The following is a 12,330-nucleotide window of genomic DNA, read 5'->3' as shown; positions in this document are numbered from 1 at the left end:
AAGCACATGGTTAGGGACAGCTTGATTTAGCCGCTTAGACCTGGATTTTATTTCCTTGGGCCCTCCTATCCATTAATGCTCAAAGCCTTGGATCCTTTTTACCCTTGCCTTTTGGTTTTAAGGGCTATTGGCTTTTTCTGCTTGCTTTTTCTTTTTCTTTCTATTTTTTTTCGCCATAATTTTTTTTCGCAAGCTTTTGTTTTTCACTGCTTTTTCTTGCTTCAAGAATCAATTTCATGATTTTTCAGATCATCAATAACATTTCTCTTTGTTCATCATTCTTTCAAGAGCCAACAATTTTAACATTCATAAACAACACTATCAAAGATGTGCACTGTTTAAGCATTCATTCAGAAAACAAAAAGTATTGTCACCACATCAATATAATTAAATTAAATTCAAGGATAAATTCGAAATTCATGCACTTCTTGTTCTTTTGAATTAAAACATTTTTCATTTAAGAGAGGTGAAGGATTAATGGATTTTATTCATAGCTTTAAGACATAGTTACTACATACTAATGATCATGAAGTAGAGACACAAAACATAGATAAACACAATATTCAAAACCGAAAACAGAAAGAAATAAAAACAAGGAATGAATCCACCTTTAGTGGCATCTTCTTCTTGACGGTCCCATAATGTCCTTAAGCTCTTCTATGTCCCTTCCTTGCCTTTGTTGCTCCTCCCTCATTGCTCTTTGATCTTCTCTTATTTCATGGAGAATGATGGAGTGCTCATGATGTTCCACCCTTAATTGTTCCACATTGTGGCTCAAATCTTCTAAGGAGGTGTTGAGTTGCTCCCAATAGTTGTTGGGAGGAAAGTGCATCCCTTGAGGCATCTCAGGGATTTCTTGATGATGAGCTTCCTCATGCATCTCTTGAGAACCGTGAGGGATCTCTCTTGCTTGCTCCATCCTCTTCTTGGTGATGGGTTATCCTCTTCAATGGGGATGTCTCCTTCTATGATAACTCCAGCTGAGTAACATAGATGGCAAATAAGGTGAGGAAAAGCTAGCCTTGCCATGGTGGAGGACTTGTCGGCTATTTTGTAGATTTCATTGGAGATGACCTCATGAACTTCTACTTCCTCTCCAATCATGATGCTATGAATCATGATGGTCCGATCCACAGTAACTTCAGATCGGTTGCTAGTGGGAATGATGGAGTGTTGAATGAACTCCAACCATCCTCTAGCCACAGGCTTGAGGTCCAGTCTTCTTAGTTAAACTGGCTTGCCTTTGGAGTCTATTCTCCATTGAGCTCCTTCCACACATATGTCCGTTAGGACTTGGTCCAACCTTTGATTAAAGTTGACCCTTCTAGTGTAGGAGCGTTCATCTCCTTGCATCATGGGCAAGTGAAACGCCAACCTCATATTTTCCGGACTAAAATCTAAGTATTTTCCCCGAACCATTGTGAGATAATTCTTTGGATTCGGGTTCATACTTTGATCATGGTTCCTAGTGATCCATGCATTGGCATAGAACTCTTGAACCATTAAGATTTCAACTTGTTGCATGGGGTTGGTTAGAACTTCCCAACCTCTTGTTCGGATCTCATGTCGGATCTCCGGATACTCATTCTTTTTGAGCTTGAAAGCGACCTCGGGGATCACCTTCTTCTTTGCCACAACATCATAGAAGTGGTCTTGATGGCTTTTGGAGATGAATCTTTCCATCTCCCATGACTCGGAGGTGGAAGCTTTTGTCTTCCGTTTTCCTTTTCTAGAGGATTCTCCGGCCTTAGGTGCCATTAGTGGTAGTGGAAAACAAAAAGGATTGTGCTTTGACCACACCAAACTTAAAATATTGCTCGTCCTCGAGCAATAGAAGAAAGAAGAGAAGAAGAAGAAGAAGAGAATATGGTAGAGAGGGGGAGATGTAGGTTCGGCCAAGGTGAAGAAGAGGGGGTTGTGTTGTGTGAAAATGAAGTAAAATGGAAGGGTATATATAGGGAGAGGGGGTAGTGTGTATTCGGCCATTTAGGGTGGGAATGGGTGGGAAAATGGTTTTGAATTTTTGAAGGTAGGTGGGGTTTATGGGGAAGAGTGGATGGATGTGAGTGGTGAAGGGGGTGATTGGGAAGAGGAATTGAGGTGATTGGTGAAGAGTGTTAGGAAGTGTGACATGGGGAATAGTTATCACAAAAATAGGATTAGGAGGTAAGGTAGGAATATAGTAGGTGGGGATCCTGTGGGGTCCACAGATCTTGAGGTGATCCTGTGGGGTCCACAGATCCTGAGGTGTCAAGGAATTCCATCCCTGCACTAATTAGGCATGTATAGTGCCTTTGCACACCATTCTGGCGTTTAAACGCCGTGTGGTGCACATTCTGGGCGTTCAACACCCATGTAAAGCATGTTTCTGGTGTTGAACGCCAGTTTCATGCTTGTTACTGGCGTTCAGCGCCAGCTTTTCTTCTCTAGGCACATTCCTGGCGTTCAGCGCTAGAATGTTGCTTGTTTCTGGCGTTCAGCGCCAGAATGTTGCTTGTTTCTGGCGTTCAGCGCCAGAATGATGCTCTGTTCTGGCGTTAAATGCCGGCCAGATGCATCTTACTGGCGTTGAACGCCAGCCTGTGTTTCCTCCAGGGTGTGATTTTTTTCTTCTGCTGTTTTTGATTCTGTTTTTAATTTTTATGATTTTTTCGTGACTCCTCATGATCATGTACCTAATGAAACATAAAATAACAATAAAATAAAAATTAGATAAATAAAATTGGGTTGCCTCCCAACAGGTGCTTCTTTAATGTCAATAGCTTGACAGTAGCTCTCATGGAGCCACAAAGGTGATCAGGTCAATGTTGTATAGTCCCAACACCAAACTTAGAGTTTGGATATGGGGTCTTAACACCAAACTTAGACTTTGGTTGTGGCCTCACAACACCAAACTTAGAGTTTGACTGTGGGGGCTCTTCTTGACTCTGAACTGAGAGAAGCTCTTCATGCTTACTCTCTTTTGTCACAGAGGGATGGCCATGTGCCTTAAACACAAGGTAGTCCCCATTCAATTGAAGGACTAGTTCACCTCTGTTGACATCTATCATAGCTCCTGCTGTGGCTAGGAAAGGTCTTCCAAGGATGATGCATTCATCCTCTTCCTTCCTAGTGTCTAAGATTATGAAATCAGCTGGGATGTAAAGGCCTTCAACCTTTACTAACACGTCCTCCACTATTCCATAAGCTTGTCTCAATGACTTGTCTGCCAATTGTAATGAGAACAAGGCAGGTTGTAGCTCAGTGATCCCCAGCTTCTCCATTACAGAGAGTGGCATAAGATTTATCCCTGACCCTAGATCACATAGAGCCTTTTCAAAGGTCATGGTGCCTATGGTACAAGGTATTAAGAACTTGCCAGGATTTTGTTTCTTTTGAGGGAGAGTTTTCTGAATCCAGGTATCTAGTTCATTAATGAGCAAGGGAGGTTCACTTTCCCAAGTCTCATTACCAAACAGCTTGGCATTCAGCTTCATGATAGCTCCTAAATATTGAGCAACTTGCTCTCCAGTCACATCTTCATCCTCTTCAGAGGAAGAATAGTCTTTAGAGCTCATGAATGGTAGAAGAAGATTTAATGGAATCTCTATGGTCTCAGTATGAGCCTCAGATTCCTCTGGATCCTTAATAGGAAACTCCTTTTTGCTTGAAGGACGTCCCAGGAGGTCTTCCTCACTAGGATTTTCGTCCTCCTCCTCCCTTGTGCATTCGGCCACATTGATCACATCAATGGCCTTGCACTCTCCTTTTGGATTCTCTTCTGTATTGCTTGGGAGAATACTGGGAGGAGTTTCAATGACTTTCTTACTCAGCTGGCCCACTTGTGCCTCCAGGTTTCTGATGGAGGATCTTGTTTCACTCATGAAACTGAAATTGGCCTTTGACAGATCAGAGACTAGATTGGCTAAATTAGAAGTGTTTTGTTCAGAATTCTCTGTCTGTTGCTGAGAAGATGATGGATATGGCTTACTATTGTTCAGCCTATTACGTCCACCATTGTTAAAGCCTTGTTGAGGCTTTTGTTGATCCTTCCATGAGAAATTTGGATGATTTCTCCATGATGAATTATAGGTGTTTCCATAAGGTTCACCCATGTAATTAACCTCTGCCATGGCAGGGTTCTCAGGATCATAAGCTTCTTCAGAAGCTGCCTCTTTAGTACTGTTGGATGCATGTTGCCATCCATTCAGACTTTGAGAGATCATGTTGACCTGTTGAGTCAACACTTTGTTCTGAGCCAATATGGCATTCAGAGCATCAATTTCAAGAACTCCTTTCTTCTAAGGTATCCCATTATTCAAAGAATTCCTCTCAGAAGTGTACATGAATTGGTTGTTTGCAACCATATCAATGAGTTCTTGAGCCTCTTCAGACATTTTCTTTAGGTGAATAGATCCACCTGCAGAATGGTCCAATGACATTTTTGAAAATTCAAATAGACCATAATAGAATATATCTAATATGGTCCATTCTGAAAACATGTCAGATGGACATCTTTTGGTCAGCTGCTTGTATCTTTCCCAAGCTTCATAGAGGGATTCACCATCTTTTTGTTTGAAGGTTTAAACATCCACTCTCAGCTTGCTCAGCTTTTGAGGAGGAAAGAATTTATCCAAGAAGGTAGTGACCAGCTTATCCCATGAGTCCAGGCTATCCTTGGGTTGTGAATCCAACCATATTCTAGCTCTGTCTCTTACAACAAAAGGGAAAAGCATGAGTCTGTAGACTTCAGGATCAACTCCATTCGTCTTTACAGTCTCACAGATCTGCAAGAACTCAGTTAAAAACTGATAAGGATCTTCAGATGGAAGTCCATAAAACTTGCAGTTTTGTTGCATTAAGGCAACTAGCTGAGGTTTCAGCTCAAAGTTGTTGGCTCCAATGGCAGGAATGGAGATGCTTCTTCCATCAAATTTGGATGTTGGCTTTGTGAAGTCACCAAGCATTCTCCTTGCATTATTATTGTTTTCGGCTGCCATCTCCTTCTCTTGTTCAAAAATTTCTGAAAGGTTCTTTCTGGATTGTTGTAATTTAGTTTCTCTTAGTTTCCTTTTCATAGTCCTTTCAGGTTCAGGATCAATTTCAACAAGAGTGCCTTTTTCCCTGTTCCTGCTCATATGAAAGAGAAGAAAACAAGAAAAGAAAGAGGAATCCTCTATATCACAGTATAGAGATTCCTTTATGTTAGTAGAAAAAGAAAGGGGAGAAGAATGAAGAAGAGTGGGTTCGGATATTTAGGTGAATAGAGGTGAAGAGAAGTGTTGGTAATTAAATAATTAAATAGAATAAGAAAAGAGATAGAGAATTTCGAAAATAATTTTGAAAAGGGGTTAGTAATTTCTGAAAATTAAAGATAAGATGTAATTAAAATTAGAACATGAAACAATTAGTTAATTAAAATGAATTTTTGAAAAAGGGGTAAGATATTTTCGAAAATTAGAGAGGAAAGAGTAGTTAGGTGGTTTTGAAAAAGATAAGAAACAAACAAAAAGTTAATTAGTTAGTTGAAAAAGATTTTAAAATCAAATTTTAAAAGATAAGAAGATAAGAGGTTAGATAAGATATTTTGAAATCAAATTTTGAAAAATATAAAATTTTTGAAAAAGATAAGATAAAAGATGAAAAGATTTAATTTAAAAAAAAATTTAAAATTACTTACTTCACTAACAAGAAACTACAAGATAAGATTCTAGAACTTAAAGATTGAACCTTTCTTAGCAAGAAAGTAACAAACTTCAAATTTTTGAATCAATCACATTAACTATTAGTGAGTTTTCGAAAATTTGATATAAAGATAAAAAAAAGATTTTGAAATTATTTTGAAAAAGATTTTTAAAATTTTCGAAAAAACAAAGATAAAATTGAAAAGATATGATTTTTGAAAAAGATTTTAAAAAGATAAGATTTTTAAAATTGAAAATTTGACTTGACTTGTGAGAAACAACTAATTTTAAAAATTTTTGACCAAGTCAACCCAAAATTTCGAAAATTTGGAGGGAAATAAGGAAAAGATATTTTTTTGATTTTTGAAATTTTAAAGATGAGAGAAAAAAACACAAACAAGACCCAAGACATGAAAATTTTGGATCAAACACATGATGTATGCAAGAACACTATAAATGTCAAGATGAACACCAAGAACACTTTGAAGATCATGATAAACATCAAGAACATAATTTTGAAAAATTTTTAATGCAAAGAAAACATGCAAGACACCAAACTTAGAAATCTTTAATGCATGGACTCTAACAAACGAAAAATGCATATGAAAAACAACAAACAACACAAAACAAGAAAACATCAAGATCAAACAAGAAGACTTACCAAGAACAACTTGAAAATCATGAAGAACACCATGAATGCATGAATTTTTTTGAAAAATGCAAGAAAAATTTTTAAAGCATGCAATTGACACCAAACTTAAAATTTGACTCAAGACTCAAACAAGAAACACAAAATATTTTTGATTTTTATGATTTTATTAATTTTTTTGGATTTTTATTAATTTTTTCGAAAATATTTTTGGAAAAAATGAAAAAGAAAAGAAAAATTTTGAAAAAGATTTTTGAAAAATTTTTTGAAAAGAAAATTACCTAATCTGAGCAACAAGATGAACCGTCAGTTGTCCATACTCGAACAATCCCCGGCAACGGCGCCAGAAACTTGGTGGACGAAATTGTGATCAACAATAATGGCTCTTTGGCATGTGCATAAAAACATTAACTCACCACTTTCTTTCCACAATCTTGTTCAACTAACCAGCAAGTGTACTGGGTCGTCCAAGTAATAAACCTTACGTGAGTAAGGGTCGATCCTACAGAGATTGTTGGTATGAAGCAAGCTATGGTCACCTTGTAAATCTCAGTTAGGCAGATTAAAATGGTTTATGGTGAGTTCGAAAATTAATTAATAAATAGAAAATAAAAAGGGATAGAAATACTTATGTAAAGCAATAGTGGGAATTTCAGATAAGTGTGTGAAGATGCTGTGCTCCTCTCGTATCTCTATTTTCTTATTACATTCATCCAATCCTTCCTACTCCTTTCCATGGCAAGCTGTATGTAGGGCATCACCGTTGTCAATGGCTACATCCCATCCTCTCAGTGAAAACGTTCCTATGCTCTGTCACAGCACGGCTAATCATCTGTCGGTTCTCAATCAGGTTGGAATAGAATCCCGTGATTCTTTTGCGCTTGTCATCACGCCCAGCCTTCAGGAGTTTGAAGCTCGTCACAGTCATTCAATCCCAGAATCCTACTCGGAATACCATAGACAAGGTTTAGACTTTCCGGATCCTCATGAATGCCACCATCTATCTAGCTTATACCACGAAGATTCTGTTGGGGAATCTAAGAGATATGCGCCCGGCCTAGAGTAGAACGGAAGTGGTTGTCAGTCACGCGCGTTCATAGGTGAGAATGATGATGAGTGTCACGGATCATCACATTCATCAAAGTTAAGTGTAACGTATATCTTGGAATAAGGATAGAAGAGAATTGAATAGAGAGTAATAATAATTGTATTGAAACTTGAGGTACAGCAGAGCTCCACACCCTTAATCTATGGTGTGCAGAAACTTCACTGTTGAAAATACATAAGTAAAAGGTTCAGGCATGGCTGAATGGCCAGCCCCCTTGAAGGTGATCAAAAGACCGAATGGTCAAAAGACCACTAATACACTAGTAAAAAGTTCTATTTATAATAAACTAGCTACTAGGGTTTACAAAAGTAAGTAATTGATGCATAAATCCACTTTCGGGGCCCACTTGGTGTATGTTTGGGCTGAGCTTGATCTATCCACGAGTTGAGGCTTTTCTTGGAGTTGAACTCCAAGTTATAACGTGTTTTGGGCGTTCAACTCCGGATCATGACGTGTTTCTGGCGTTTGACTCCAGACAGCAGCATGTACTTGGCGTTCAACGCCAAGTTACGTCGTCAATTTCCGAATAAAGTATGGATTATTATATATTGCTGGAAAGCTCTAGATGTCTACTTTCCAACGCCGTTGAGAGCGCGCCATTTGAAGTTCTGTAGCTCTAGAAAATACATTTCGAGTGCAGGGAGGTCAGATTCCAACAGCATCAGCAGTCCTTTTGTCAGCCTTTTTCAGAGTTTTGCTCAAGTCCCTCAATTTCAGCCAGAAATTACCTGAAATCACAGAAAAACACACAAACTCATAGTAAAGTCCAGAAAGGTGAAATTTAACATAAAAACTAATGAAAACATCCCTATAAGTAGCTTGAACTTACTAAAAACTACCTAAAAACAATGCCAAAAAGCGTATAAATTATCCGCTCATCATGAACCTTCGCAAGCGTTATTGGGACTCACATTTCCCAATAACGTTGCCTTGTGCCACTTGTCCCTACGTTAGGGTTCACGTTAGTGTAACTAATGTGGCTCTTAACGTGGGTATGCCTCATCTTCGAGAGCGTTAGTGACACTTACCTTTGTCACTAACGCTCCAAGTGCCCCTACTCTCCACGTTAGAGCTCACGTTAACTAAGTTAACATGGCCACTAATGTGGTAGTGAATGCCATCTCCAACGTTAGTGACTGATAAACCCCATTTGTAGGGCTTATCTTATGCTTGATTTAGGGATTTTATAACCTTTTACCCACATTTATTCAATGAAATAGCATGGTTTTATAACTTCTCCTTTAATTGTGCTTAAGAGTGAAAACATGCTTTTTAGGTCTTAAAATAGCTAAATCTAATTCTCCTTGATTCCATTAGATGCCTTGATATGTTTGTTAAGTGATTTAAGGTTTAGGAGGCAAAGATTGGATCAAGGGAATGAAGAAAGAAGCATGAAAAGTTGGAGAACTCATGAAGAAATGAAAGAACCGGAAAGCTGTCAAGCCGACCTCTTCGCACTTAAACGACCCTAACTTGAGCTACAGAGGTTCAAATAATGCGGTTCCAGTTGGGTTAGAAAGCTAACATCTGGGGCTTCGAAACGATATAAGATTTGCCATAGTTGCTACACGTATGGTGGCGCGCACGCGCATAGTACGCGCACGCGCCGTTGCTGCCACCTGGTTCACTTAAAGCAAAACGTGGCCAGCGATTTTAGAAGTCTTGTGGGCCCAATCCAACTCATTTCTGATGCTATTTAAGCCAAGGATTGAAGGGGGAATGAATATACTTTCATACTTTACAAGTTAGTTGCCATTAGTCATAGTTTAGTTCTAGAAGTAGTTTCTAGAGAGAGAAGCTCTCACTTCTCTCTAGGATTAGGATTAGGATTAGTTCTTAGATCTAGGTTTTAATCTTTGCTTTCTTCTACTTCTACCTTTCAATTCTTTGTTGCTACATTCATCTTCCTCTATTCTTTTGTTGTAATTTCCTTTATGTTGTTCTTATGCTTTGTTGTGGATCTACTTTTGTTCCTCCTATTCTCTTTCAATTCAATTAGAGGTAATTCATAATAATTGTGTTCATTTGATTTGTTGTTGTTTAATTCCTTGCAATTGAGTAGTGTAAATTTACTTTTCTTACAATTTTACTATGCTTTCCTTTTATGCCTTCCAAGTGTTTGATGAAATGCTTGGTTGGATTTTAGAGTAGAATTTTATACTCTTGGCTTGGAAAGGTAACTTAGGAACTCTTGAGTTACTAATGTCCAAGTAATTGATGATTGGGAGCCATTTACTCTAGTTCTCACTAATTGAATTAGTGGAGAGTTAGGACTTATGGACTAGGATTGATATAGCTCATTTGACTTTCCTTTACTACTAGTTAGAGGATGATTTAATGAGATTAATCCTTGCCAATTCTCATATTGTGGTTAGTGATTAGGATAGAGATCCTTGACCACCAACCCTTGCCAAGATCTTTTTAGGCCTTAGTTTACTTTCTTGTCATTTATCTTTCATGCTTCTTATCAAAACCCCAAAATAACTCACAACCAATAACAAGACACTTTATGGTAATTCCTAGGGAGAACGACCCGAGGTCCAATACTTCGGTTTATAAATTTTAGGGGTTTGTACTAGTGACAAACAACTTTTTGTATGAAAGGATTATTGCTTGGTTTAGAAACTATACTTCGACGAGATTTTATTTGAGAAATTCTAAACCGTCAAAAATCCAATCATCAGTGACAAAGGTGAGCGTCAGTAACGTTGGCTCATCAATCTTAGCTCCACATTAACTTTCACATTAGTGGTCTTAACGTGACCCCTAACGTGGGCAATGCTAGTTTGATCCAACGTTAGTGACAAAGGTGAGTGTCACTAACGTTGGCATTGTTCCTCTCTTCCATGTTAAAGTTCACGTTTACTTCTAACGTTGGAGCTTTCTTTGTCTCCGCGTTAACTACCACGTTAACCTAGTTAATGTGGCAATTAACATGGGCTTATGATGGCTTTGCAAGCATTATTGGTGATCACTTTTCTCATTAACGTTGCAAGCTTTTTCCCATTCCACGTTAGTGGTCACGTTAACTAGGTTAACGTGGCTACTAACGTGGTTCTTCCTTGCTTTCTTTGTCCTGAAATCAAGCAAATAAAGTGCATCAAAGCTCTAGTCAAAGTCATGAGATTATGCATCATCAATTTATCATTCAATTCTTGCAAAATCCTTATGAAATCATATAAAATTCATAATTGCTGCTTGAATCAAGGTGTGAGTGTATTTTCATCCAAAACTTGCCTTATTTTCTAAGAAAATGCATGAAACTACCCTAAAACAGTAAAGAAAAGGTCAGTGAAACTGGCCTACATGCCCTGGCATCACAACACCAAATTTAAAGCTTGCTTGTCCCTAAGCAAGTACTGAAACATAGGAAGAATGGATGAAAGAACAAGAAGATAATATAGAAGTAGAATTCCTGGTTTCTGGGGTTTCATGCATAGCAACTTAGGTTCTTTCCTTTACTAGGTTTCAGGCCTTTATCAAGTCCTTGGTACTCTCTTGATTGCATCCTTTGAGACTTCTTAATTGTTGATCCTTCCCCCCTTTTTTATCAAGATTTATTGCATTCTTCTTTTGGCTAAGCGCTCTGTAAGTGGGCGACTCTTTATGATAAGCTTTCAGTCAACACTCCCGAACCAGTTGGTTCAAGGTGCTAGGTGTTAAGACACCCCTAAGGACTTACTCCCTCAAGTCTCTTTCCCTCACACATACACACCACAGGCATACGGTTTGTTATTTTTCTTTCTTGAGACCTTGGTGTCCAGCACCTCTTTGGGTTACTAAGTGTTCTGTAGCAAAGGTCACTCTTGATAGTGGACTTTCAGCTGATAATCCCGGATTAGTTAATCCAAGTTACCAAGTGATGAGGCACCCCTAAGAGCTTATTCATCCAAGCATATCCCTTGCACATGAACACTACAGACACATGCCTCAATCTTAAAACCCTTGGTGCCTAGCATTGTTTCTTATTGTGTTCTTTCCTTTTCACTTTTATTGCTCTTTCTCTTTTCTTATTGGGATCTTATTATTTAGTTAGTCTCATAGGATGTGTTTCAAGCATAGGATTCAGGATAGATAGTTGCCTTCTTTCCTTGTTGGTGAACCAACTTAGCTAACTAATCACCCTACCACAAACATTCAGAACTCACTTCACAAAATAACTCCACTCTTGTTCTTATCATAACATTTTCTTTTTGATTAACTTAAGGGACAAGCATACAATTACGAAAGATGAAGATGAAAACTAGGGACCTAGACTAGTGAGCATGGACCTAAGCAACACATTTTATAGCATAATTGAAAATTCCTAAACTACTATGGAAGCATGTTCTGTTTCATACATGATTTTCCTTATTTAAAGCTTTGAAAAAGATAGAACTAAGAAGGAACTCTACCACCTTTCACTTATTGGAATGTTCATGTTCCCTTGTCTTGGGATCCTCCTTGATTGCTTGAGTCCCCATTCCCTTTGCGCTTCCCTATCAGCTTTTTCCAGAAACCAGCATCCTCCATCTTCTTCTTTAATGCTTCCTTTTGCTATTTCACCTTCCCCTCTTCTTGTTCTGTTAAGTCCTTGCGGACTGCCTCATAACTTGGGATGTCAGGATGCAAGTTATGCATATGCCCAGTGATGAGCGGATAAGTTATACGCTTTTTGGCATTGTTTTTAGTATGTTTTTAGTATGTTTTAGTTAGTTTTTATTATATTTTTATTAGTTTTTAGTTAAAATTCACTTTTCTGGACTTTACTATGAGTTTGTGTGTTTTTCTGTGATTTCATGTATTTTCTGGCTGAAATTGAGGGACCTGAGCAAAAATCTGATTCAGAGGCTGAAAAGGACTACAGATGCTGTTGGATTCTGACATCCCTGCACTCGAAGTAAATTTTCTGGAGCTACAGAAGCCCAATT

At 38.2% G+C, this 12,330-nt stretch overlaps 1 non-coding gene across 1 annotated transcript; it reads left to right on the top strand.

The window, feature by feature from the left end:
• The first annotated feature begins 4,479 nt into the window (after positions 1–4,479).
• Positions 4,480–4,583, top strand: LOC112714094 (small nucleolar RNA R71). Its single transcript, XR_003159050.1, has one exon. It is a non-coding gene; the product is annotated as a small nucleolar RNA R71 (small nucleolar RNA).
• The last annotated feature ends 7,747 nt before the right edge of the window (positions 4,584–12,330 follow it).

The sequence above is a fragment of the Arachis hypogaea genome, chromosome 9 (assembly GCF_003086295.3).
Source record: "Arachis hypogaea cultivar Tifrunner chromosome 9, arahy.Tifrunner.gnm2.J5K5, whole genome shotgun sequence".
NCBI lineage: Eukaryota > Viridiplantae > Streptophyta > Magnoliopsida > Fabales > Fabaceae > Arachis > Arachis hypogaea.
Note: the sequence above shows the minus strand (reverse complement) of the source record. Positions and strands in the feature narration are given on the sequence as shown.